Raw genomic sequence first — 26,658 nt, forward strand, 5'->3', positions numbered from 1 at the left:
GCAGAATCTGTGAAGGGATATTTTGGAGCCCATGAGGCCTATAAGGAAAAACAGAATATCCCCAGATAAAAACTACAAAGAAGTTTTCTGTGGAACTGCTTTGTGATGTGCGGATTCATCTCACAGAGTTACAGCTTTCTTTTGATTCAGCAGATCGGAAGCACTCTTTTTGTAGAATCTGCAAGTGGACTTTTCTGGGTCCCTTGAGGACTACAAGAAAAAATAGAATATCTCAAGATAAAACCTAGAAAGAAGCTATCTGTGAAACTGCTTTGTGATGTGTGGATTCATCTCACAGAGTTAAACCTTTCTTTTGATTCAACATGTTGGAGACATTATTTGTGTGAATCTGTGAAGGAACATTTGGGAGCCTATTGGGGCCTACGAGCAAAAATTGAATCTCCAATTGAGGCTTACGGGGAAAAACTGAATATCGCCAGATAAAAACTAGTAAGAATCTATCTGTAAAACTACTTTGTGATGTGTGGATTTATCTCACAGAGTTAAACCTTTCTTTTGATTCAGCAGGTTGGAGACACTACTTTTGTGAATCTGTGAAGGAACATTTGGGGGCCTATTGGGGCCCATGGGCAAAAATTGAATCTCCAATTGAGGCTTATGGGGAAAAAACTGAATATTACCAGATGAAAACTAGTAAGAAGCTATCTGTAAAATTGCTTTGTGATGTGTGGATTCATCTCACAGATTTAAACTTTTCTTTTGATTTAGTAGGTTGCAGACACCTTTTTTGAAATATCTGTGAAGGGACCACTGGGAGCCCTTTGAGGCCAATAGGGAAAAAACGAATACACCCAGATAAAAACGAGAAAGAAGTGTCTCTTCTTTCTGCAAAACTGCCTTTTGGTGTGTGGATTCAAGTCAAAGAGTTAAAAATTTCTTTTGATTCAGCAGGTTGGAAAATCCCTTTTTGTACAATCTGTGAAGGGACATTTGGGAACCCATTGAGGCCTATGGGGAAAAATAGAATATCCCCAGATAAAAACTAGAAAAAAGCTCTCTGTAAAACTGCTTGGTGATGTGCAGATTCATCTCACAGTGTTAAAACTTTCTTTTGATTCATGAGGTTGGAAATACTTTTTATAAAATATGTGAAGGGACATTTTAAAGTCCTTTGAGACCTATGAGGAAAACAGAATATCCCCAGATAAAAATTAGAAAGAAGGTATCTGTGAGACTGATTGGTGTTGTGTGGATTCATCTCACTGAGTTAAACCTTTCTTTTGATTCAGCAGGTTGGAAACACTTTTTTTGTAGGATTTGTGAATAAACATTTGTGAGGCCTATGAGACCTATAAGGAAAAATTGAATATCCCCAAATTAAAACTAGAAAGAAGCTTTCTGTGAAACTGATTTGTGATGTGTGGATTCATCTCAAAGAGTTAAACTTTTCCTTTGATTTGGGGGGATGTAAACACTCTTTTTGTAGACTCTGCGAAGAGGCATTTGGGGACTACTTGTATCTTACAGGGCAAAAGTGAATATCCCCAGATAAAAAAAGAAAAAAGCAGTCTTTGAAACTCTTTAATGATGTGTGGATTCATTTCACAGGGTTTAAACTTTCATTTGATTTAGCAGGTTGTAAGCACCCTTTATGTGGAATCTGTGAAGAGACATTTGAAAGCCCATTGAGGCTAATGAAGAAAAACACAATATCCCCAGATAAAAACTAGAAAGAAGCTGTCTGTGAAACTGCTTGGTGATGTGTAGATTCATCTCACAGAGTTAAACCTTTCTGTTGATGCAGCAGATAAAAAACACTGTTTTTGTAGAATCTGCGAAGGGATGTTTGGGAGCCAATTGATTTCTATGGGAAAGAACTTAATATCCCCATACAAAAAAACTAGAAATAAGCTATCTGTGAAAATGCTTTGAGATGTGTGGATTAATCTCACAGAGTTAAACATTTCTTTATATTCAGCAGGTTGGAAACACTCTTTCTGTAGAATCTGTGAAGGGACATTTTGGATCCCATTGAGGCCTATGGAGAAAAATTTAATATCACCAGATTAAAACTAAAAGGAAGCTATCTGTAAAACTACTTTGTGATGTGTGGATTAATCTCATATAGTTAAATTGTTTTTTTGCTACAGCATGTTGAAAATACTCTTTTCTTACAATCTGTGAATGAATATATGGGACTCCAATGAGGCCTGTGGGGAAAAACTGAATATCCCCAGATAAAATCTAAAAGAAGCTATCTTTGAAACTACTTTGTGATTTGTGGATTCATCTCACTGAGTTAAACCTTTACTTTGATTCAGCAGTTTGGAAACCTTTTTTTGTAGGATATATGAAGAAACATTTGGGAATTCAATTAGTCTTATGGGGGAAAAAATTGAATATCCCCAAATACAAACTAGAAAGAAGGTATCTGTGAAACTGCTTGGTGATGTGTGGATTCATCTCATGAAGGTAAAACTTTCGTTTGATTAATCAGGTTGCAAACACTCTTTTTGTAGAATCTGCCTAGGGACATTTGAGAATTAATTGTGTTTTCTGGGGCAAAAGTGAATATCCCCAGATAAAAACAAGAAAGAAGCTGTCTTTGAAACTCCTTGGTGATGTGCAGATTCATTTCACAGATATAAATTCTTCTTTGATTCATCATGTGGGAAACACTCTCTTTGTTGAATCTGAGAAGGAATATTTGAAAGCCCATTGAGGCCTATGGAGGAAAACCTAATATCCCTAGATAACAAATAGAAAGAAATTATCTGTGAAACTGCTTTTTGATGTGTGAATTCAACTCACAGAGTTAAATTTTCTTTTCATTAAGCAGCTTGCAAACACTCTTTCTGTAGAATTAGTGAAGGGACATTGTGGATCCCATTGTGGTCTATAGGGATAAAATGAATACCCCCAGATAAAACTAGAAAGAAGCTATCTATGAAACTGTTTTGTCATGTGTGGACTCATCTCACAGATTTTAACCTTTCTTTTGATTCAGCTGGATGGCAATACGCTTTTTGTAGAATCTCTGAAGGGACATATGGGAGCCCATTAAGGCTTATAGGGAAAAACTGAATATTTACAGATAAAAACTAGAAAGAAGCTATCCGTGAAACCACTTGGTAATGTGTGGATGAATTTCAAACAGTTAAACCTATCTTTTTTGATTCAGCAGGTTGGAAACACTTTTTGTAGAATCTGCGAAGGGACATTTGAAGGCCCATTGATGCCTGTGGGGAAAAACAGAATATCCCCAGATAATAACTACAAAGAAGCTATCTGTGAAACTGGTAATGTGTGGATTTATCTCACAGAGTTAAAACTTGCTTTTGTTTCAGTAGGTTGGAGACACTCTTTTTGTATAATCTGTGAAGGGACATTTGGGAGCATATTGTAGCCTATCAGGAAAAACTGAGTATCCCCAGATAAAAACTAGAATGAAGATATCTGTGAAACTTGTTTGTGATATGTGGATTCGTCTCTAGGTGGTAAATCTTTCATTTGAATCAGCAGCTTGGAAACACTCTTTTTTATACAATCTGCGAAGGGACAATTGGGAGTCCATTGAGGACTATGGGGAATAATGGAATATCCCCAGAAGAAAACTAGAAAGCTGCCCTCTGTGAAACTTCTTGTTAATGTCTAGATTCATCTCACAGAGTTCAACGCTTCTTTTTATTCAGCAGGTCAGAAATTGTAGAATCTGTGAAGGGATATTTGGCATTCCATTGAGGACTATGGGGAAACACCGAATATACCAAGATAAAATCTAGTAAGAAGCTATCTGTGAAACTGCTTTGTGATGGATGGATTCATCTCACAGAGTTAAGCCTTTGTTTTGATTAAGAAGGTTGGAAACTTTTTTTTTTTTTTTGTAGAATCTGGGATGGGATATTTGGGAGCCCACTGTGGCCTAGGGGAAAAAGAAAATGAATATATCCAGAGGAAAATAAGAAAAACACTCTCTGTGAAACTGCTTTTTGACATGTGTATTCATATCACAGAGATTAACCTTTATTTTCATTTAACAGGATGAAAACACGCTTATTATACAATCTGGGAGGGGATATTTGGGAGCCCATTGAGCCCTATGTAGAAAAATCTAATATCCCCAGATAAAAACTAGAAAGAAGTTATCTGTGAAACTGTTTTGCAATGGGTGGATTCATCTCATGGAGTTAAACCATTCTTTTGATTCAGCAGGTTGGAACCACTCTCTTTGTAGAATGTGCACAGGGACATTTGGAAGCCTGTTGTGGCCAGTGGAGAACAACTGAATATCCCAAGATAACAACTAGAAAGAAGCTGTCTGTGAAATTGCATTCTGACGTGTGGATTCATCTCACAGATATAAAATTTTCTTTTGATTCAGCAGGTTGGAAACACTTTTTTGTTGTTGTTGTTGAATCTGTGAAGGGGCATTTAATAGCCCTTATAGACCTATAGGGAAAAACTGAATATCCACAGATAAAAACTTGAAAGAAACTATCTGGGAATAACCACAGATAAAAACTAGAAATAAACTATCTGTGATGTGTGGATACATCTTACAGAGGTAAATCTTTCTTTCGATTCAGCAATCTGGAAATCCCCTTTTTGTAGAATCTGTGATGGGACATTTGGAGCCCGTTTATGCCTGATGGGAAAAAACTAATATCCCCAGATAAAAACTAGAAAGAAGCTATCTGTGAAGCTGCTTGTCATGTGTCAATTCATTTCACAGAGTTACATGTTTCTTTTGGTTCACCAGGTTGGAAACGTTTTTTTTTGTAGAATCTGTGAAGGGATATTTGGGAGCCCATTGAGGTCTATGAGGACAAATGAAATATCCCCCCCCCACACACAAAGAACTAGGAAGAATCTCTTCATGAAACTGCTTCATGATGTGTGGATTCAACTGACGTAACTTAACCTTTCTTTTGATTCAGCAGGATTAAAACACTCTTTTTTTAGAATCTCCAAAGAAACATTTGGAAGCCCATTTAAGCCTATGGGGAAAAACAAAATATCCACAGGTAAAAACTAGAAAGAAGCTATGTGTAAAACGCCTTTGTGATGTGTGTATTAATCTCACAGAGTTAAAACTTTCTTTTGATTCAGCAGGCTGGAAACACTTTTTCTGTAGAATCTGCAAAGGGACATCAGGGAGCCCATTGTTGTCTATGGGGAAAAAACTGAATATTTCCAGATAAAAACTAGAAAGAAGCTATCTCTGAAACTGCTTTGTGGTGTGTGGATTCATATCACAGAGTTATACTTTTCTTGGTTGGAAACACTCTTTTTGTAGAATCTGCGAATGGATATTTGGAAGCCCTTTGTGGCCTATGGGGAAAATCGAATATATCCACATAAAAACTAGAAAGAAGCTAGATGAGTAACTGCTTTTTGACTTTTGGATTCATCTCACAAAAATTAACCTTTCTTTTGATTCGGCATGTTGGAAATAGTTTTTCTGTAGAATCTACGAAGAAACATTTGGGAGCCCTTTGAGACCTATGGAGAACAACTTAGTATCCTCAGATAGAAACCATAAAGAAGCTATCTGTGAAACTACTTTGTGATGTGTTGATTTATCTCACAGAGTTAAACCTTTCTTTTGATTCAGCAGGTTATAATTTTTTTTTTTGGTAGAATCTGGAAATAAACTTTTGAATTCCCATTGTGGCTTATGGGGTAAAATGGAATATCCCCAGATAAAAACTAGAAAAAAAATCTATCTGTACAACTGCTTTGTGATGTGTGGATTCATCTCACATAGTTAAAACATTCTTTTGATTCCACAGGTTGGTAGCACTCTTTTTGTAGAAACTATAGAAGAACGTCTAAGAGTACTTTGAGGCCTATGGAGAAAAAATGAATATCCCCAGACAAAAACTACAAATAAGCTATTTGTGAAACTGCTTTGTGATGTGTGGATTCATCTCAAAGAGTTAAAGCATTCTTTGATTCAGCAGGAAGGAAACACTCTTTTGTAGAATATGTAAAAGGATATTTGGGTGTCCCTTGAGGCCTATGGGTTAAAACAAAATATCCCCAGATAAAAACTAGAAAGTAGCTATCTGTGAAACTGCTTTGTGATATGTGGATACATGTCAGAAAGTTAAACATGTCTTTTGAAGCTATCTGTGAAACTCTTTGGTGATGTGTGGATTCATCTCACAGAGTGAATCAACAGAGTACAAACACGCTTTTAGAATAATGTGCAAAGGGACAATTAGGAGCCCATTGAATCCTAGGGGGGAAAACCAAATGTTCCCAGAAAAAAAAGTGGAAAGAATATATCTGTGAGACTGCATAGTGATGTGAGGATTCATCTCACAAAGTTAAACCATTTTTTAGATTCAGTAGGTAGGAAACACTCTTCATAGAATGTGCAAAGGGCCATTTGGGAGCCCTTTGAGATCTATGGGGAAAAAAACAAATATACCCCAATAAGTTACTTAAAAGAAGTTATCTGTTAAATGGCTTTGTGATGTGTGGATTCATCTCACAGAATTTCACGTTTGATTCAATACGTTGGAAACACTCTTTTTGCATAATCTGTGATGGATCATTTTGGAGCCCATTGTGGCCTATGGGGAAAACCAAATATCCCCACATAAAAACTAGAAAGAAGCTATCTGTGAAACTGATCTGTGATGAGTGGATTCAAATCACAGGGATAAACTCTTGTTTTCATTCAGCAGGTTTGAAACACTTTTTGTAAAATCTGTCAAGGTACATTTTGGAGCCGATTGAGGCTTATGGGAAGAAATTGAATATACCCATATAAAAACTAGAAAGAAACTACTTGAGAAACTGCTTTGTGATGTGTGGATTTATCTCAAAGAGTTAAAGCTTTCATTTATACCACAGTTTGGAAAACCTCTTTTTGTAGAATCTGTAAAGGGACATTTTGGAGCCCCTTGAGGCCTGTGGGGAAAAAAGAAATATCCATAGAAAAAAATTAGAAAGAAGGTATCTGTGACACTGCTTGTTGATGTGTGAATTCATCTCACTGAGGTCAGCCTTTCTTTTGGTTCAGCACGTTGAAGACACTCTTTGTGTAGAATCTGCAAAGGTACATTTGGGAGGCAATTGAGGTCTGTGGGCAAAAACCGAATATCCCCAGATAAAAACTAGTATAAGCTATCTGTGAACCTCCCTGGTGATGTGTGGATTCATCTCACTGAATGAAACGCCTCTTTTGATTCAGCAGATTGGAAACATTCTTTTTGTAGAGTCTGCAGAGGGACATTTAGGAGCCCATTGAGGTCTTTAGGAAAAATTGAATATCCACAGAAAAAGCTAGAAAGAAGCTATCTGTGAAACTACTTGGTGATGTGTGGATTCATCTCACAGAGTTAAACCTTTCTATTCACTCAGCAGGCTGGAAACACTCATTTTGTAGAATCTAGGAAGGGACACTTTGGAGCCCATTTAGGCTAAGGAGCAAGAAAATATCCTTTGGTTAAAGGTAGGAAGAATCTGTCTTTGAAAGTGCTTGGTGATGTGTGGATTCATCTCACAGAGTTAAACCTTTATTTTCATTCAAGAGGTTGGGAGCACTCTTTTTGTAGAACTGGAAAGGGACATTTGAGTGTCCACTGGGACCTATGGAATAAATCGAATGTCCCCAGATAAAAACTAGAAAGAATCTATCTGTGACACTGCTTGGTGATGTGTACATTCATCTCACAGAGTTAAATCTTTCTTTAGATTCAACAGGTTAGAAACACTGTTTTTGCAGAATCTGCAAAGGGACATTTGAGATCCCATTGATGTCTAAAAGGAAAAACAAAATACCTCCAGATAAAAGCTAGAAAGACGGTATCTGTGAAACTACTTAGTGATGTGTGGATGCATCTCACAGAGTTAAACCTTTCTTTTGATTCACCAGGCTGGAAATATTCTGTAGAATCTGTGAAGGGACATTTTGGAACCCGTTGAGGTCAAAGCAAAATAAGTGAATATCCTGAGATAAAAATTAGGAAGAAGATATCTTTGAAACTGCTTGGTGATGTGTGGATTCAACTCTCAAGGTTAAACCTTTCTTTTGATTCAGCATGTTGGAAACACTCTTAAAAGTAGAATATGTGAAGGGACATTTGGGAGCCCTTTGAGGGATATCAGGAGAAACCAAATATCCCCAGAGAAAAAACTAGAAAGAAGCTAACTGTGAAACGATTTTGTGATGTGTGGATTCATCTCACAGAGATAAACATTTCTTTGATTCAGCAGTTTGGAAACACTCTTTTTGTAGAATCTGTGAAGGGACTTTTAGGAGCCAATTGAGGTCTCCGGGAGAAAAAACCGAATATCCCAAAATAAAAATTAGAAAGGAGCTGTCTGTGAAACTGTTTGGTGATATGTGGATTCATCTCACAGAGTTAAACATTTATTTTCATTCAGCAGTTTGGAAACACTCTTTTTATAGAATATGCAAGGGAATTTTCAAAGCCCATTGAGGCCTAGGGGAAAAACCAAATATCCCCAGATAGAAACTAGAAAAAAATCTATCTGTGAAAAAGCTTTGTGATGTGTGAATTCATCTCACAGAGTTAAAACTTTCTTTTGTTTCAGTTGGATGGAATCACTCTTTTTGCACAATCTGTGAAGGGACATATGAGAGCCCATGATGGCTTATTGGGAAAAACTGAATATACCCACATTAAAAAAAAAAAAAAATAACCAGAAGCTCTCTTTTAAACTGCTTGGTGATTTATGGATTCATCTCACTACATAAACCTTTCTTTTGATTCAGCAGTTTGGAAACACCCTTTTGTAGAATCTGTGAAGGGGTACTTGAAACCACACTGTGATGAGTTTATTCATCTCACAAAGTTAAACCATTCTCTTGATTCAGCAATTTGGAAATATTCTTTTTGTAGAATCAGCAATGGGACATTTCAGTGCCCATAGAGTCATATGGGGAAACAAAATATCCCCACATAAAAACTAGAAAGAAGCTATCTGTGAAACTGCTTTGTGATGTATGTATTCGTCTCACAGAATTAAAACATCTTTTGATTCTGCAGGTTGGAAACACTCCTTTTGTGGAATGTGCAAAGGAATATTTGAAATCTTATTGAAGTCTATGGGGAAAAATGGAATATCCCCAAATAAAAACAAGAAAGAAGCTGTCTGTGAAACTGTTTGCTGACGTGTGGATTCATCCCACAGAATTAAAGCTTTCTTTTGTTACAGCTGATTGAAAAAACATTTTTTGTAGAATCTTCAAAGGGACTTTTGGGAGACCCTTGAGGAAAACTCCTAGGAGCCCCTAGGAGAAAGAAATGAAAATTCCCTGTTAAAAACTAAAATGAAGCTATCTGTGAAACTGCCTGGTGATGCATGGATTCATTTCACAGAAGTAAACGTTTCTTTCGATTCAGCAGGTTGGAAACACTCTTTTTGTAGAATCTGGGAAGGGACATTTGACAGTCCATTGAGGCCTATAAAGAAAAACCAAATGTCCCCAGAGAAAAACTAGAGAGAAGGTATCTGTGATACTGCTTGGTGATGTGTCGATTCATTTCACAGAGTTAAATCTTTCTTTTGATTCAGCAGGTTGAAAGCACTCTTTTTGTAGAATCTGCAAAGGAACATTTGGAAGCCCATTGAGGCCTACAGGGAAAAACTGAATATCTCCAGATAAAAATCAGAAAGAAGCAATTTGTGAAACTGCTTGATGATGTGTGGATTCATCTCACAGAGTTAAAACTTTCTATTGAATCAGCAGGTTGGAAACACTCTTTTTGTAGAATCTGTGAAGAAACTTATCAGAACTCACTGAGTGCTATGGGGAAAACAAAACATCCCCAGATGAAAACTAGAAAGAAGCTATCTGTGAAATTACACTGTGATGTGTGGATTCATCTCACACAGTTAAATCTTTCTTTTTAAATTAGCAGGTTTGAAAGACTCTTTTGTGGAATCTGTGAAGGGTCATTTAAGCATCCATTGAGGCCTAAGGGGAAAAACTTAAAATCCCCAGTTTTCATACAAAAAAAAGAAGCTATCAGTAAAACTGCTTGGTGATATGTGGATTAATCTCACAGAGTTAAAACTTTTCATTTGATTCAGCAGGTTGGAAACACTCTTTTTGTAGAATCTGCAAAGGGATATTAGGAAGCCCATTGTGCCCTACAGCGAGAAACCGAATATCCCCAGATAAAAACTAGAAAGAATTTATCTGTGAAAATGCTTGGTGATGTGTAAATTAATCTTACAGAGTTAAATGTTTCCACTGATTCAACAGGCTGCACACTGTCTTTGTAGAATCTGTGAAAGGAAATTTGGGATCCCATTAAAGCCTTTAGGGAAAAACTCAATATCCCCAGATATAAACTCGAAAGAAGTTCGAGTGAAACTGAAAGAAATTTCAGTGAAACAGGTTTGTGATGTTTGGATTTATCTCACAGCATTAAAACTTTCGTTTCATTCAGCAGGTTGGAAAAACTCTTTTTGTAGGATCTGTGAAGAAACATTTGCGAGACTAATGTGGCCTATGGGAAAAAAACAAATATCCACTGAAAAAAAACAGAAAAAAGTTATCTGTGAAACTGCTTTGTGAGGTCTGGATTCATCTCCCAGAGTTAAACCATTCTTTTGATTCAGCAGGTTGGAAACACTCTTTTTTATTGTGTACGAAGAGACATTTAGGAGACCATTGAGGTCTATGCAAAAAACCTGAATATCCCCAGATAAAAACCAGAAAGAAGCTCTCTGTGAAACTGCTTTGTGATGTGTGGATTCATCTCTCAATCTTAAGCCTGTCTTTTGATTAAGCATGTTGGAGTCACTCTTTTTGTATAAACTACAAAGGGATATTTGAAAGACCATTGACTGTGGGGGAAAAACTGAATATCTCAGATAAAAACTAGAAGGAAGCTATCTGTGAAACTGCATCATGATGTGTAAATTCATTCCACAGTGCTAAACCTTTCTTTTGATTCAGCACGTTGGAGACACTCCTTTCGCAGAATCTGAGAAGTTATGTTTGGAGCCCATTAAGACCTATGGGGAAAAAGAGAATATCCCCAGATAAAAACAAGAAAGAAGCTATTGGTACAACTTCTTGGTGATGTGTGGATTCATCTGACAGAGTAAACCTTTCTTTTGATTCAGCAGGTTGATAACACTCTCGGTGTAGAATCTGTGACAAGCTATTTGTGAGCCTATTGAGGCCTATGGGGCAGAACTAAATATCTTCAGATGCAAACCTGAAAGAAGCTACCTGTGAAACTGCTTCAAGATGATAGGATTCATCCCACAGAGTTAAACATTTCTTTTGAATCAGCATGTTGGAAACACTCTTTTTGTAGGATTTGTGAAGAAACATTTGGGAGCCCATTGAGGGCTGTGTGGAAAAACCAAATATCCCCAGATAAAAAGTAGAAAGAAGCTATCTGTGAAACTACTTGGTGATATGTGGATTCATCTCACACAGCTACAACTTTCTGTTGATTCACGAGTTTGGAAACACTCTTTTTGTATAATCTGTGAAGGTACATTTCAGAGCCCATTGAGGCCTATGGGAAGAAGCAGAATATCCCCAGATAAAAAGTAGAAAGAGGCTATTTTGACACTGCTTTGTGAAGTGTTGATTCATCTCACAGAGTTACAACTTTCTTTTGATTTAGCATTTTGAAACATTCTTTGTATAGAATCTACTAAGAGACATTTGAGAGTCCATTGAAGCCTAGGGGAAAACCATATATTCCCAGATAAAAACAAGAAAGAAGATATCTGTGAAACTGCTTGGTGATGTGTGGATTCATCCCACAGTGATAAAGCTTTCTTTTGATTCAGCAGGTTGGAAAAACTCTTTTTGTAGAATCTGCAAAGGGACATTTCGGTGCCCATTGATGCCTATAGGAAAAAACTAATATCCCAAGATAAAAACTAGAAAAAAGCTACCTGTGACTGCTTGGTGATGTCTGCATTTTTGTCACAGAGTTCAACCTTTTTTTCATTCAACGGGTTTAAAATACTCTTTTTGTACAGTCTGCTAAGAGACAATATGGAGCCCTTTGAGGCCAATGGGGAAAAACCAAATACACCCAGATAAAAACCAGAAGGAAGCTATCTGTGAAACTGCTTGGCGATGTGTGGATTCATCTCACTGAGTTAAACCTTGCTTTTGTTTCAACAGTTTGGAAACACTCCTTTTGTAGAAACTGCAAGGGGACTTTTGGGAACCCATTGATTTCTATGAAAAAAAAAATATATCCCCAGATAAATCTACAAAGAAGCTATCTGTGTAACTGCTTGGTGATGTGTGGGTTCATCTCACATAGTGAAACCTTTCTTTTGATTGAACAGGTTGAAAACACTCTTTTTGTAGAATATGCCAAGGTACACATGGGAGCCCTTTGAAGCCTAAGGAGAAAACCTGAATATCCCCAGATCCAAAATAGAAAGATGCTATCTGTGAAACTGCTTGGAGATGTGTTGGTTCATCACACAGAGTTAAACCATTTTTTTGATTCAGAAGGATGGAGACATTTTTTCTGAAGAATCTACAAAGAGACATGTAGGAGCCCAATGAGGATTACAGGGAAAAATTAATATCTCCAGATAAAATACTAGAAAGAAGCTATCTGTGAAAGTGCTTTGTAATATGTGGATTCAACTCAGGAAGTTAAACCTTTCTTTTTAAATCCGTACGTTAAAAAGACTCTTTATAGAATCTGCAAAGGGACATTTTGTAGTTCATTAAGGCCTATGGGGAAAAACTGAATATCCCCAGTTAAAACCTACAAAGAATCTGGTGTGAAACTTCCTAGGGGTGTGTGCGTTCATCTCACAGAGTTAAATCTTATTATTATTATTATTTTTGATTCAGCATGTTGAAAAAACCTTTTGTAGTATCTGTGAAGGGACATTTGGGAGCCCACATAATCCTAAGGGGGAAAACTGAATTATCCCAGATAAATGCTAGAAAGAACCTATCTGTGAAACTTCTTGGTGATGTGTAAATTCATCTCACAGAGTTAAACCTTTCCTTTGATTCCACAGGTTGGAAACACTCTTTTTGTAGTATATGCAAATGGACATTTGGGAGCCCATTGAAGCCTATGGGGAAAAGTGAATATCCCCAGATAAAACTAGAAATAAAGCTATCTGTGAAACTGCTTGGTGATGTGTGGATTTAGCTCACAGAAGTAAGACTTTCTTTTCATTCAGCACATTGAAAAAAGTATTTTTGTAGACTCTGTCAACAGAGATTTGGGAGCCAATTGTGGCCTATGAAGAAAAATCCAATATCCCCAGATAAAAGAAGCTATGTAGAAAAAAAGCAGTTTCACCTATAACTACTTTGTGGTTTTTATCTGGCGATATTCAGTTTTTCCCCATAGGCGTCAATGGGCTCCCAAGTTTCTCTTTGCATATTTTATAAAAAGAGTGTTTCCAACCTGCATAATCAAAGGAAAGTTTTAACTGTGTGAGATAAATCCAGACATCACCAAGCAGTTTCACAGATAGCTTTTTTTCTAGTTTTTATCTGCAGATATTCGATTTTCCCATAGTAAAAACTATAAAAAGAACCTATCTGTGAAACTGCTTTGTGATGTGTGGATTCATCTCACAGAAGTAAACCTTTATTTTGATTCAACTGGTTGAAAACACTGCTTTTGTAGAATCTGGGAAGAAACATTTAGAATTCCATTGAGGCCTATGGGGAAAAACTGAACATCTCCAGATAAAAACTAAAAAGAGACTATTTGTGAAACTGCTTTGCGATGTGTGGATTCATCTCACAAGGTCAAAAATTTCTTTTGATTCAGCTCGTTGGAAACACTCTTTTTGTAGAATCTACAAGGAGATATTGTGGAGCCTATTGAGGCCTATGGGGAAAAGCTGAATATCCGCAGATAAAAACTAGAAACAACCTCTCTGTGAAAGGGCTTTGTGCTGTGTGGATTAATCTCACAGAGTTAAAACTTTCTTTTGATTCAGCAGGTTAGAAATACTCTTTTTGTAAAATCTGCAATGGGACATTTGGAGGCACGTTGAGTCTTATAAGGAAAAAACAAATATTCAAGGTAAATACTAAAAAGAAGCTATCTGTGAAACTGCTTGATGATGTGTAATTTCATATCACAGAGTTAAAACATACATTAGATTCAGCAGATTGGAATCACTTTTTTATAGGAACTGCAAAGCAACTTTTCAGAGCCCACTGAGGCCTATGGGGTAAAATTGAATATCCCCAGATATAAACTAGAAATATGCTGTCTATGAAACTTCTTTGTGATCTAAGGATTCATCTCACAGAGTTAAAATTTGCTTTTTATTCAACAGGTTGTGAACACTCTTTTGGTAGAATCTGTGAAAGAACATTTGAAAGCCCATTAAAGCCTATGGTGAAAAACAGAATATCCCCAGATAAGAACTTTGTAGAATCTGCAAAGGGACATTTGGGAGCCCATTCAGGCCTATGGTGAAAAAAATGTATATCCCCAGAAGAAAACTACAAAGAAGCTATCTGGGAAACTGATTTCTTATGTGCAGATTCATCTCACAGAGGTAAACTGTTCTTTTGATTCAGCAGTTTGGAAACACTCTTGTTGTAAAATCTGTAAAGGGACATTTGGAAGACAGATGAGGCCTATGGGAAAAAATTGAATATCCCCAGATAAAAACTCAAAAGAAGCTATCTGTGATACTGCTTTGCATATATGGTTTCATCTCACAGAGTTAAACCTTTCTTTTGCCTTTTCAGGTTAGAAACACTGTTTGTAGAATCTGTGAAGAGACATTTGGGAACTCATTGTGGACTATGGGGAAGAGCCGAATATCCGCAGATAAAAACAAGAAAGACGCTACTTGTGAAAATGCTTTCACATGCGTGAATTTATCTCACAGAGTTAAACCTTTGTTTTGATTCAGCAGGTTGGAAAAACAATCTTTTTGTAGAATCGGTGAAAAGACATTTGGGAACATATTTAGGCTTATGCAGAAAAACCAAACATTCCCAGATAAAATCTAGAATGATGCTATCTGTGAAACTGCTTCATGATGAGTGGATTTATCTCACAGGGTTTAAACTTCCTTTTGATTCAGCAGGTTGGAAACACTCTTTTTGTAGAATCTGTGAGGGCATATTTGGGATCTCATTGAAACCTGTGGGGAAAATATCCCTAGATAAAATCTAGGAAGATCTATCTGTGAAACTACTTTGTGTTGTGTGCATTCATCTCACAAAGTTAAAGCATTCTTTTGATTTAGCAGTTTGTAAACACTCTTTTTGTAGAATCTGTGAGGGCATATTTGGGATCTCATTGAAACCTGTGGGGAAAATATCCCTAGATAAAATCTAGGAAGATCTATCTGTGAAACTACTTTGTGTTGTGTGCATTCATCTCACAAAGTTAAAGCATTCTTTTGATTTAGCAGTTTGTAAACACTCTTTTTGTAGAATCTGTGATGAAACTTTTCAGAGCACATTGAGGCATATGGGGGAAAACTGAATAATCCCCCCCAAAAACTTGAAAGAACCTGTCTGTGAAACTGCTTTGTGGTGTGTGGATTCACCTAACAGAATTAAACATCATCTTTGATTCAGTAGGTTGGAAACACTCTTTTTCCAAAATCTGTGAAGGTTCATTGAGGCGTAAGGGGAAAAACTGAAAATCCCAAGATACAAGCTAGAAAGAAATTATCTGTGAAACTGTTTGTTGATGTGTGTATTCATCTCAGAGTTAAACCTTTTTTTTGTTTCGTTTCAGCAGGTTAAAAACACATTTTTGTATTATCTGCAAAGGTACATTTGGGAGATTTTTGAGACCTATGGGGGAAATCTGAATATCTCAAGATAAAAACTAGAAAGAAGCTAATTGTGAAACTCCTTGGGATGTGTGGATTCAACTCACACAGATAAACTTTTCTTTTGATTCAGCAAGTTGGAAACACTTTTTTTGTAGAATCTGCAAAGTGTCATTGATGCCTATAGGGAAAAAATGAATATCCCTAGATAAAAACTAGAAAGGATCTATTTGTGAAACAGCTTTGTGATGTGTGGATTCAACTCACAGAGTTAACCTGTCTTTGCGTTCATGAGTTTGGAAACACTCTTTTTGTAGACTCTGCAAAGGGACTTGGAGCCCCTTGAGGGCTATGTGGGAAAACCAAATATCCCATTAAAAACGTGAAATAAACTATCAGTGTAACTGCTTGGTGATGTGTGGATTCATCTCATAGAGTTAACCCTTTCTTCTGATTCAGCAGGTTGGAAACACTCTTTTTCTTAGGATCTGCAAAGGGATATTTGGGAGTCCATTGAGGCCTACGGAAAAAAATTAAAATTCCCCAGAAACAAGCTAAAAAGAATCTATCTGTGAACCTTTGTGGTGATGTGTGGATTGAACTCACAAACCTAAACCTTTCTTTTGATTTACCAAGTTGGAAACCCTATGTTTGTAGAATCTGCGAAGGGACATTTGGGAGCCCATTGAGGACTATGGAGGAAAGCAGAAGATCCCCAGATAAAAACTAGTAGAAAAGAGCTATCTGTGAAACTACATTGAGATGTGTGGATTACTCGCACAGATTTAAAACTTATTTTTGATTTAGTAGGTTGGAAACACTTTTTTTGTAGAATCTGTGAAGGGAAATCTGGGAGTGCATTGAGGCCTACTTGACAAAAACTGAATATTCCCAAATAGAAATGAGAAAGAAGCTGTCTGTGAAACTGCTTTGTGATGTGTGGATTCACTTCACAGAGTTAAATCTTTCTGATGATTCGGAAGGTTGGAAACACTTTCTGAGAACCTGTGAAGGGATATTTGGGAGCCCCTTGAGGCCTATGAGGAATAAAAGAATACCACCAGATAAAAACTAGATAGAAGCTTACTGTGAAGCTCCTTGGTGATGTGTGGGTTCATCTTACAGAGTTAAAACTTTCTTTTGATTCATCAATTTGGAAATACTCTTTTTGTGGAATCTGCAAGGAAACATTTTGAAATAATTGAGGTCTATGGTGAGAAACTGAATATCTCCAGATAAAAACTAGGAAGACACTATCTGTGAAACTGATTGCTGATTTGTGGATTGATCTCATAGAAGTAAATGTTTCTTTTAATTCAGCAGGTCAGAAGCCTGCTTTTTGTATAATCTGTTAAGGAACATTAGGGAGTCCATTGAGGCCTAAGGGAAAAAAAATTCCCCAGATACAAACTGATATGAAGCTGTCTGTGAAACTACTTGTTGATGTGTAGATTCATGTCACAGAGTTAAACCTTTCTTTTGATTCACCAGGTTGGAAACAATCTTTTTTAAGAATCTGTAAAGGGACTTTTTGGACCCCTTTGGGGCATTATGGGGGAAAACCGTTCATCTCAGATTAAAACTAGAAAGAATCTATCTGTGAAACTGCTTGGTTATGTGTGTATTTATCTCACAGAAATAAAACTTTCTTTTGATTCAACATGTTGGATACACTTTTTGTAGACTCTGCAAAGGAACATTTTTGAGCCCATGGAGGCCTATGAGGAAAAAATGATATTCCCCGGATAAAAACTAGAAAGAAAATATCTGTGAAATGACTTGTAATGTGTGGATTCATCTGACAGAGTTAAAGCTTTCTTTGGATTCAACAGATTATAAACACTCTTTTTGTAGAATCTGCGAAGGGTCTTTTGGGAGCCCATTAATACCTATTTGGAACAACCGAATAACCCCAAATAAAAACTAGAGAGAAGCTATCTGTGAAATTGCTGTGTTATGTCTGGATTTATCTCAATGAATTAACCTGTCTGTGTATTCGTCAGTTTGGAAACACTGTTTTGTAGAATTTGCGAAGGGACTTTTTGGAGTCCCTTGAGGCCTATGAAGGAAAAACCGAATATCCATAGATGAAAACTAAAAACAAACTATCTGTGAAAATGCTTGGTGGTGTGTCAATTCATGTCACAGAGCTAAAATTGCTTTTGATATAGCCTGTTGGAAACACTCTTTTTGTAGAATCTGCAAAGGGACATTTGAGAGCCCTTTGAGGCCTATGAGGAAAAAGCAAATATTTCCAGATAAAAATTAGAAATAAGTTATCCATGAAACTGCCTGGTGATGTGTGGATTCATGTTTGAAAGTTCAATCTTTCTTTTGATTCAGCAGGTTGGAAACATTCTTTTTCTTAGAAACTGTGAAGAAAGCTGTGGGAGTCCATTGAGGCCTACAAAAAATAATAATAATAACCAGAAAATACCCAGAAACACACTATATAAAAGTTATCTGGGAAACTGCTTCATGATGTGTGGATCCATTTCACAGAGTTAAACTTTTATTTTGATTCACCATGTTGGAAACTGTCTGTTTGTAGTATCTGCGAAGAAACATTTGGGAGTCCATTGAGGTCTATGGTGAAAAACTGAATATCCCCAGATAAAAACTAGAAACAAGTGATCTGGGAAACTGCTTTGTGATGTGTGGATCCATCTCACAGAGTTAAAAGTTACTTTTGATTCAATACATTGGAAATCCTCTTTTTATAGAATCTGCAAAGGGACATTTGGGAGCCCATTGTGGCATAATGGGAAAAACTGAATATCCCCAGATAAAAACTAGAGAGAAGCTATCTCTGAAACTACTTTGTGTTGTGTGGATTCATTTCACAGAGTTAAATCTTTCTTATGATTGAGAAGGTTGGAAACACACTTTTTGAGAATCTGTGAAGGGACATTTGGGAGCCCATTGGGACTTATGGGGCAAAACCGAATATCCACAGATAAAAACTAGAAAGAAGCTATCTGTGAAGCTCCTTGGTGATGTGTGATGTATGGATTAATCTCAGAGAGTTTAATCTTTCTTTTCATTCAGCAGGTTGGAAACACTCTTTTTGTAGAATCTGTGATGGGACGTTTGGGAAACCATTGAGGCCTATGGGGAAAAACTGAATATGCCCAGATAAAAACTGGAAAGAAGCTATCTGTGAAACTGTCTGATGATGTGTGGATTGAGCTCATAGAGTTAAAAGATTATTTTAATTTACCATGTTGTAAACACTCTTTTTGTGGAATCTGTGAATGGTCTTTTCAAAGCCCTTTGAGGCCTATGTGGGAAAAACCGAATATCCCCAGTTAAAAACTTGAAAGAAGCTATTAGTGTAACTTCTTGTTGATGTGTGGATTCATCTTATAGAGTTTAAGCATTTTTTGATACATCAGTTGGAAACATTCACTTTGCAGAATCTGTGAAGAAACATTTTGGAGCCCATCAAGGCCTACGTGAATAAACCAAATACACCAAGATGAAAGCTAGAAAGAAGCTGTCTGTAAAAATACCTGGAGATGTGTGGATTCATCTCACAGAGTAAAACCTTTATTTCGATTCAGCAGGTTGAAAAAACTCTTTTTGTAGAGTCTGCAAAGGGACATTTGAGAGCCCTTTGAAGCCTATGGGGAAAATGTGAATATCCCCAGGTAAAAACTAGAGAGAAGCTATCTGTGAAACTGCCTGCTAATGTGTGGATTCATTTAATAAATGTAAATGTTTATTTTGATTCAGCAGGTTACAAACACTCTTTCTATCGAATCTGTGAGGAGACATTTGGGAGCCCATTGAGGCCTAGTGGAAAAAGCAGATATCCCCAGATAAAAGCTAAAAAGAAGCTATCTGTTAAACTGCTTGGTGATGTTTGGATTCATGTCACAGAGAAACCTTTCTTTTGATTCAGCAGGTTGGAAGTACTTTTTTTTGTAGAATCTGTGAAGGGTCATTTAGGAGTCCATTAATGCATATGGGGAAAAACTGCGTATCACTAGACAAAGACTAGAAAGAATCTACCTGTGAAACTGCTTTGAGGTATGTGAATTTATCTCACAGAGTTAAACCTTTCTTTGGATTCAGCAGGTTGGAAGCATTCTTTTTGTAGAATCTGTGAAAAGACATTTGGGAGCCCATTATGGCCTATGATGAAAAATCATATATCCCCAGATAAAAACTAGAAAAATGCTGTCAAACTACATTGTGATCTGTGGATTTATCTCACAAAGTTAAAAGTTTCTTTTGACTCGGCATGTTGGAAACACTGTTTTAGTAGAATCTGTGAAGGGACATTTGGTAGCCCATTGAGGCCTATTGGGAAAACAGAATATCCACAGATAAAAACTAGAAAGAAGCTATCTGTGAAACTGCTTTGTGATGTGTGGATTCATCTCACAGAGTTAAAACTATCTTTTGATTCTGCAGGTTGGAAACACACTTTTTGTAGAATCTCTGAAGGGACATTTGGGAGCCCACTGTGACCTATGGGATATAACAGAATATTTCCAGATAAAAACTAGAGAGAAGCCATCTCTGAAACTGTTTGGTGATATGGGCATTCATCTCACAGAGTTAACCTTCATTTTGATTTAACAGGTTAGAACCACTCCTTTTGTAGAATCTGTGAAGGGACATTTGGGAGGACTTTCAGGTATATTGGAAAAAACATTTTATCCCAGATAAAAACTAGAGTGAAGTGATCTGTAAAACTGTTTTTTGATGTGTGGATTCACATCACAGAAATAAATCTCTCTTTTGATTCACTGGGTAGGAAACACTCTTTTCATAGAACTGTGAAGGGATATTTGATAGTCCATTGAGGCTTATAAGGTAAAACAGAATATGCCCGGATAAAAACTGGAAACAGGCTGTCTTTGAAACTGCTTAATGAGGAGTGGATTCATCTCACAGTGCTAAAAGTTACTCTTGATTCGGTAGATTGAAAAACTCTTTTTGTAGAATCTGCGAAGGGGCATTTTTGAGCCCATTGAGGCTTATTGGAAAAATAATATCGCCAGATGAAAACTAGGAAGAAGCTATCTCTGAAACTGTCTGGTGATCTGTGTATTCATCCATAGAGGTAAATGTTTCTTTTAATTCAGCAGTTTGGAAACACTGTTTTTGTATAATCTGTGATGGGCCATTTGGGAGTTTATTGAGGCCTAAAGGAAAAAAACGAAAATCCCCAGATACACACTAAAATGAAGCTCTCTGTGAAACTGCTTGCTGATGTGTGGATTCATTTCACAGAGTCAAACCTTTCTTTTGATTCCCCAGATAGGAAACACTGCTTTTTTAGAATCAGTGAAGGGATATTTGGGAGCCCATTGAGGCGTATTAGGAAAAATTGTATATCCACAGATAAAAACTAGGAAGAACCTATCTGTGAAACTGCTTGGTGATATGTGGATTCATCTCACAGAGTCAAACCTTTCTTTTGATTCCCCAGATTGGAAACACTGTTTTTTTAGAATCAGTGAAGGGTCATTTAGGACCCATTAGTGCCTATTTGGAAAAACTGAATACCCCCAGATAAAAACTAGAAGGAAGCTGTGTGTGAAACTTCCCTGTGACTTGTGGATTCACCTCATAGAGTTAACCTTTCTTTTGATTCAGCAGGTTGGAAACACTCTTTTTGTGGAATCCATGAATTGACATTTGGGAGCCCATTGGGGCCTAGGGGAAAACCAAATATCCCCAGATATAGACTACAAAGAAGCTATCTGTGACATTGGTTTATGTTGTGTAGATTCAGTTCACAAAGTTAAACCTTTCTTTTGATTCAGCAGGTTGAAAACACTTTTGTTTTTTTTTTCGTAGAATCTGGATGAGACATTTGAGAGCCCATTGTGGTCTACAGGAAAAAAAAAAATCCCTAGATAAAAACTAGAAAGAAGCTATCCCTGAAACTACTTTGTGATGTGTGGATTCAGCTCACAAAGTTAAATTTTTTTTTTTTTTTTGATAGTCAAACTGGAAAAACTATTTTTGCAGAATCGGTGAGAAGACATTTGGGAACCCACTGTGGGTTTTGGAGAAAAAGTGAATATTTCCAGATAAAAACTAGAAAGAAGCTATCTGTGAATCTACTTTGTGATGTCTAGATTAATTGTACAAAGTTAATCATTTCTTTTGATTCAACTGTTTGGAAACACTCTTTTTGAAGTATCTGCAAATAGACATATGGGAGCATATTGTGGCCTATTCAGAAAAACCGAATATTCCTCAATAAACACTAGAAAGAAGCCACTTGTGAACTTCTTTCTGATTGTAGATTCATTTCACAGAGTTAAAACTTTGCTTTGATTTAGCATACTGGAAACACCCTTTTTCAGAATGTGTGAAAAGACATTTTGGTGCACATTGAAGCCTATGGGAAAAAAACCAGAATATCCCTAGATAAAAACTAGAAAGAAGCTATCTGTGAAACAGTTTTGTGATGTGTGGATTCATCTCAAAGAGTTAAACCTTTCTTTTATTCAGCAGATTGGAAACACTGTTTTTACAGAATCTGCAAAGAGACATTTGGGAGCCGATTGAGGCCTATGAGGAAAAACCGAATATCTTCAGATAAAAACTAGAAAGAAGCTATGTGTAAAACTGCTTTGTGATGTGTGGATTCAGCTCTCAGAGTTAAACGTTTCTTTTGATTCAGCAGGTTGGAAACACTCTTTTGGTAGAATCTGTGAAGGAACATTTGGTAGCCCATTGAGGCCTTTGGGGAAACCCAAAATATCCACAGATGAAAACTAAACAGAACCTATCTCTGAAACTGCTTTGTGATGTTTGGATTCATCAGACAGACTTAAACCTTACTTTATTAGTCAGGTTGAAAACACTCTTTTTGTAGAATCTACAAAAGGGTACTGAAGAGCCCACTGAGGCCTCTGTGGAAAAACAGAATATCCCCCGTTAAAAACTAGAAAGAATCTTTCTGTGAAACTGCTTTGTCATTTGTAGATTCAGCTCACAAAGTTAACTTTTCTTTTGATTCAACAGGTTGGAAATATTTTTCTTCCAGATTAAAAACCAGAAAGAAGCTATCTGTGAAACTGCCTGGTGATGTATGGATTCATCTCACAGAGTTAAAATTTTCATTCAATTCAGCAGGTTGTAAACATTCTGTTTGTAGAATCTGCGAAGGGACATTTTGGTGTCCATTGAGGCCTATGGGGAAGAAACCAAATATTCCCAAATAAAAACTGAAAAGAAGCTATCTGTGAAACTGCATGGTGATGTGTGGATTCTTCTTACAGAGTCACACCTTTCTTTTGATTCAGCAGGTTGGAAACACTTTTTTTGAATAATATGCAAAGGGACATTTGGGAGCCCATTGAGGCCTAGGGGATTAAATGAATATCCATAGATAAAAACTAAAAAAGAGACTCTCTGTAAAACTGCTTGGTGATGTGTGGATTCATCTCAGAACATTAAACCTTTCTTTAGATTCAGCAGGTTAAAAACACTTTTTTCTTGTATAATCTGTGAAGGGACATTTGAAAGTCCATTGAGGCCTATGGTTAAAACCAAATATTCCCAGGTAAAAACTGGAAAGAAGTTGTTTTTGAAACTGCTTGGTGTTGTTTGAATTCATCTCACAGATTTAAACCTTTCTTTTGATTCAGCAGGTTGGAAACACTCTGATTGTAGAATCTGTGAAGGGACATTTGGTAGCCCATTGTGGCCAACAAGGGGAAAAAAGGGATATTCCCTGATGAAAACTAGAAAGAAGTTATCTGTGAAACTGCTTGTAGATGTGTGGATTCATCTCACACAGTTAAACTTTCTTTTGATTCAGCAGGTTGGAAAAACTCTTTCTGTAGAATCTGCAAATGGACATTTGAGAATCCATTGCGGCCTATGGGGAAAAACTGAATATCTCAAGATTCAAAACTATAAAGAAGCAATCTGTGAAATTACTCTGTGATGTGTGGATTCATCTCACAAGGTTAAACCATTCTCTTGATTCAGCAGTTTGGAAACACTTTTCTTGTAGAATCTGTCATGGGATTTTCAGAGTCCATTGAGGCATAGGGGAAAAAACTGGATATCCCCAGATGCAAACTAGGAAGAAGCAATCTGTGAAATCGCTTGGTGACATGTGGATTAATCTAACAGAATTAAACTTTTTTTTTGATTCAGCACGTTGGAACCACTCTTTGTCTAGAATCTGTGAGAAACATTATGTAATCTACTGAGGCCTAAAATCCGAAAATCCCCAGATACAAACTAGAAAGAAGCTGTCTGTGAAACTGGTTGGTGATGTGTGGATTCATCTTACAGAGTTAAACCCTTCTTTGGATTCAGCAAGTTGGAAACACTCTTTTGTAGAGCCTGTGAAGGGACATTTTAGAGCCCATTGAGGCCTATGGGGAAAAACCGAATATCCCCAGATGAAAGCTAGAAAGCAGCTATCTGTGAAGCTGCTTTGTAATGTTTGAATTCGTTCTACAGAAGCAAACCTTTGTTTTCATTCAGCAGGTTGGAAACACTCTGTTTATAGAACGTGCAAAGAGACATTCTGGGCCCATTGTGGCCTATGGGGATAAAAAGAATATCCCCAGATAACAACTAGAATGAAACTGTCTGTGAAACTGCTTTGTGTTCTGTAAATTCATCTCACAAAGTTAAAACTTTCTTTTGATTCAGGAGTTTGTGATTCCTCTTTTTGTAGAATCCATGAAGAGACATTGGGAGCTGATTGCAACCTCCAGGGAAAAGCTGAATATCCCCACATAAAAACTACAAAGAAGCTATCTGTGAAACTGCTCTTTGATGTGTGGATTCATCTCACAGAGTTGAAACTTTATTTTGACTCAGCAGGTTTAAAACATTCTTTTTGAACAATCTACAAATGGACATTTTGGAACCCATTGAGGTTTATGGGTAAAAACTGAATATCCCCATATAAAAACTAGAAAGAGGCCATCTTTGAAACTGGTTTGTGGTCTGTGGATTTATCTCACGGGGTTTACCCTTTTTTTGAATCATCATGTTGGAAATGCTTTTTTTGTAGAATCTACAAAGGGACATTTGGGAGCCCATTTGGCACTATGTTGAAAAACTGAATATCTCTAGATAAAAACTAGAAAGAAGTTATCTGTGAATCTGCTTTGTGATGTGTGGTTTCATCTCACACAGTTAAACCTTTCTTTTGATTCAGCAGGATGGAAACACTCTTTTTTGTAGAATCTGTCCAAAGACATTTGGGAGCACATTGAGGCCTAAGGGGAAGAATGAAATATCGCCAGATAAAAACTAGAAAGAATCTTTCCCTGAACCTGCTTAGTGATATGTGGATTTACCTCACAGAGTTAAAACTTTTTTTTTTATTCATCAGGTTGGAAACACTCTTTGTAGAAACGGCAAAGTGACATTTGGGAGATCATTGAGTCCTATGGGGAAAAACAGAATATCTTCAGATAAAAACTAGAAGGAGACTGTCTCTGAACCTGCTTTGTGATGTGTGGTTTCATCTCACCAAGAAAAATTTTTCATTTGATTCAGCAGGGTGCAAACACTTTTTTTTTTAAGAATCTGCACAGGGACATTTTGGAGACTAATGATGCTTATGGGGAAAAACCAAATATCTCCAGATAAAAACTGGAAAGAAGCTACCTATCAAACTGCTGTGTGATGTGTGGATTGTTCTCACAGTTAAAACTTTGTTTTGATTCAACTGGATGGAAACATATTTTGTGTAGAATATGTGAAGGGACATTCCAGAGCCCAATGAGGCTTATGGGATAAAACCACATATCTGTAGATTAAAAAAAAAAAAAGAATCTACCAGTGCACTTGCTTTGTGATATGTGGATTCATCTCCCAGGGTTAAACTGCTCTTTTGATTCAGTAGGATAGAAACACTGTATTTGGAGAAATTGGAAAGGGACATTTGGGAGCTCATTGAGGCCTAAAGGGAAAAACCAAACATCCCTAGATAACAAATAGATAGAAGCTGTCTGTGAAACTGCTTGATGAAGTGTGAATTCATCGCACAGAATTAAAACTTTCTTTTGTTTCAACAATTTGGAGACCATCCACTCGTAGAATCTACGAATGGACATTTGAAATCCCATTGAGGCCTGCAAAGAGAAATCCAATATCTAAATATGAAAATTTTAAGGAAGGTATCTGTTAAACTTCTTTGTGAGGTGTGGACTCATTTAAGAGCGATAGATCTATCATTTGATTCAGCTGGTCAGATGCACTTTTTGCAGAATCTGTGAAGGGACATTTGGGAGCCCATTGGGGCTTATGGGACAAAAGGGAATATACAAAGATAAAAACCAGAAAGAATCTATCTCTGAAACTGCTTTGTGATGGGTGGATTCATTGCACAGAGTTACACGTAGATTTTGATACAGCAGGTTGGATACACTCTTTTTGTATGTCTGCAAAGGGATATTTGGGATCCTGTTGAGTCCTCTGGGGAAAAACCAAATATTCCCAGATAAAAACTAGAAACTAGAAAGAAGCTGTCTGTGAAACTCCATTGTGTGGTGTGAATTCATCTCAGAGAGTTACACTTTTCTTTTGAATCAGCAGGTTGAAAACACCGTTTTCATAAAACTGCAAAGGCACATTTAAGAGCCCATTGAGGATTATAAGGAGAAAAAAAAATCCCTAGATAAAACCTAGAAAGAAGCTTTCTGTGAAACTGCTTTGTGATGTGTGAATTCATCGCACAGAGGTAAACCTTTCTTTTAATGCAGCAGGATAGAAACAGTCTTTTTGTAGAATCTGCAAAGACATGTTTGGGAGCCCATTGAGGCCTATGGGGAAAATCTGAGCACCCCAGATAAAAACTAGAATGAAACTATCTGTGAAACTGCTTGGTGATGTGTGAATTCATCTCACAGAGTTTAAGTTTCTTTTCATTCAACAAGTTGGAGATTATCTCCTTGTAGAATCTGTGAAGGGACATTGGAAATCCAATTG

This window comes from Macaca mulatta, chromosome X (genome assembly GCF_049350105.2).
Source record: "Macaca mulatta isolate MMU2019108-1 chromosome X, T2T-MMU8v2.0, whole genome shotgun sequence".
NCBI classification, from domain to species: Eukaryota; Metazoa; Chordata; class Mammalia; order Primates; family Cercopithecidae; genus Macaca; species Macaca mulatta.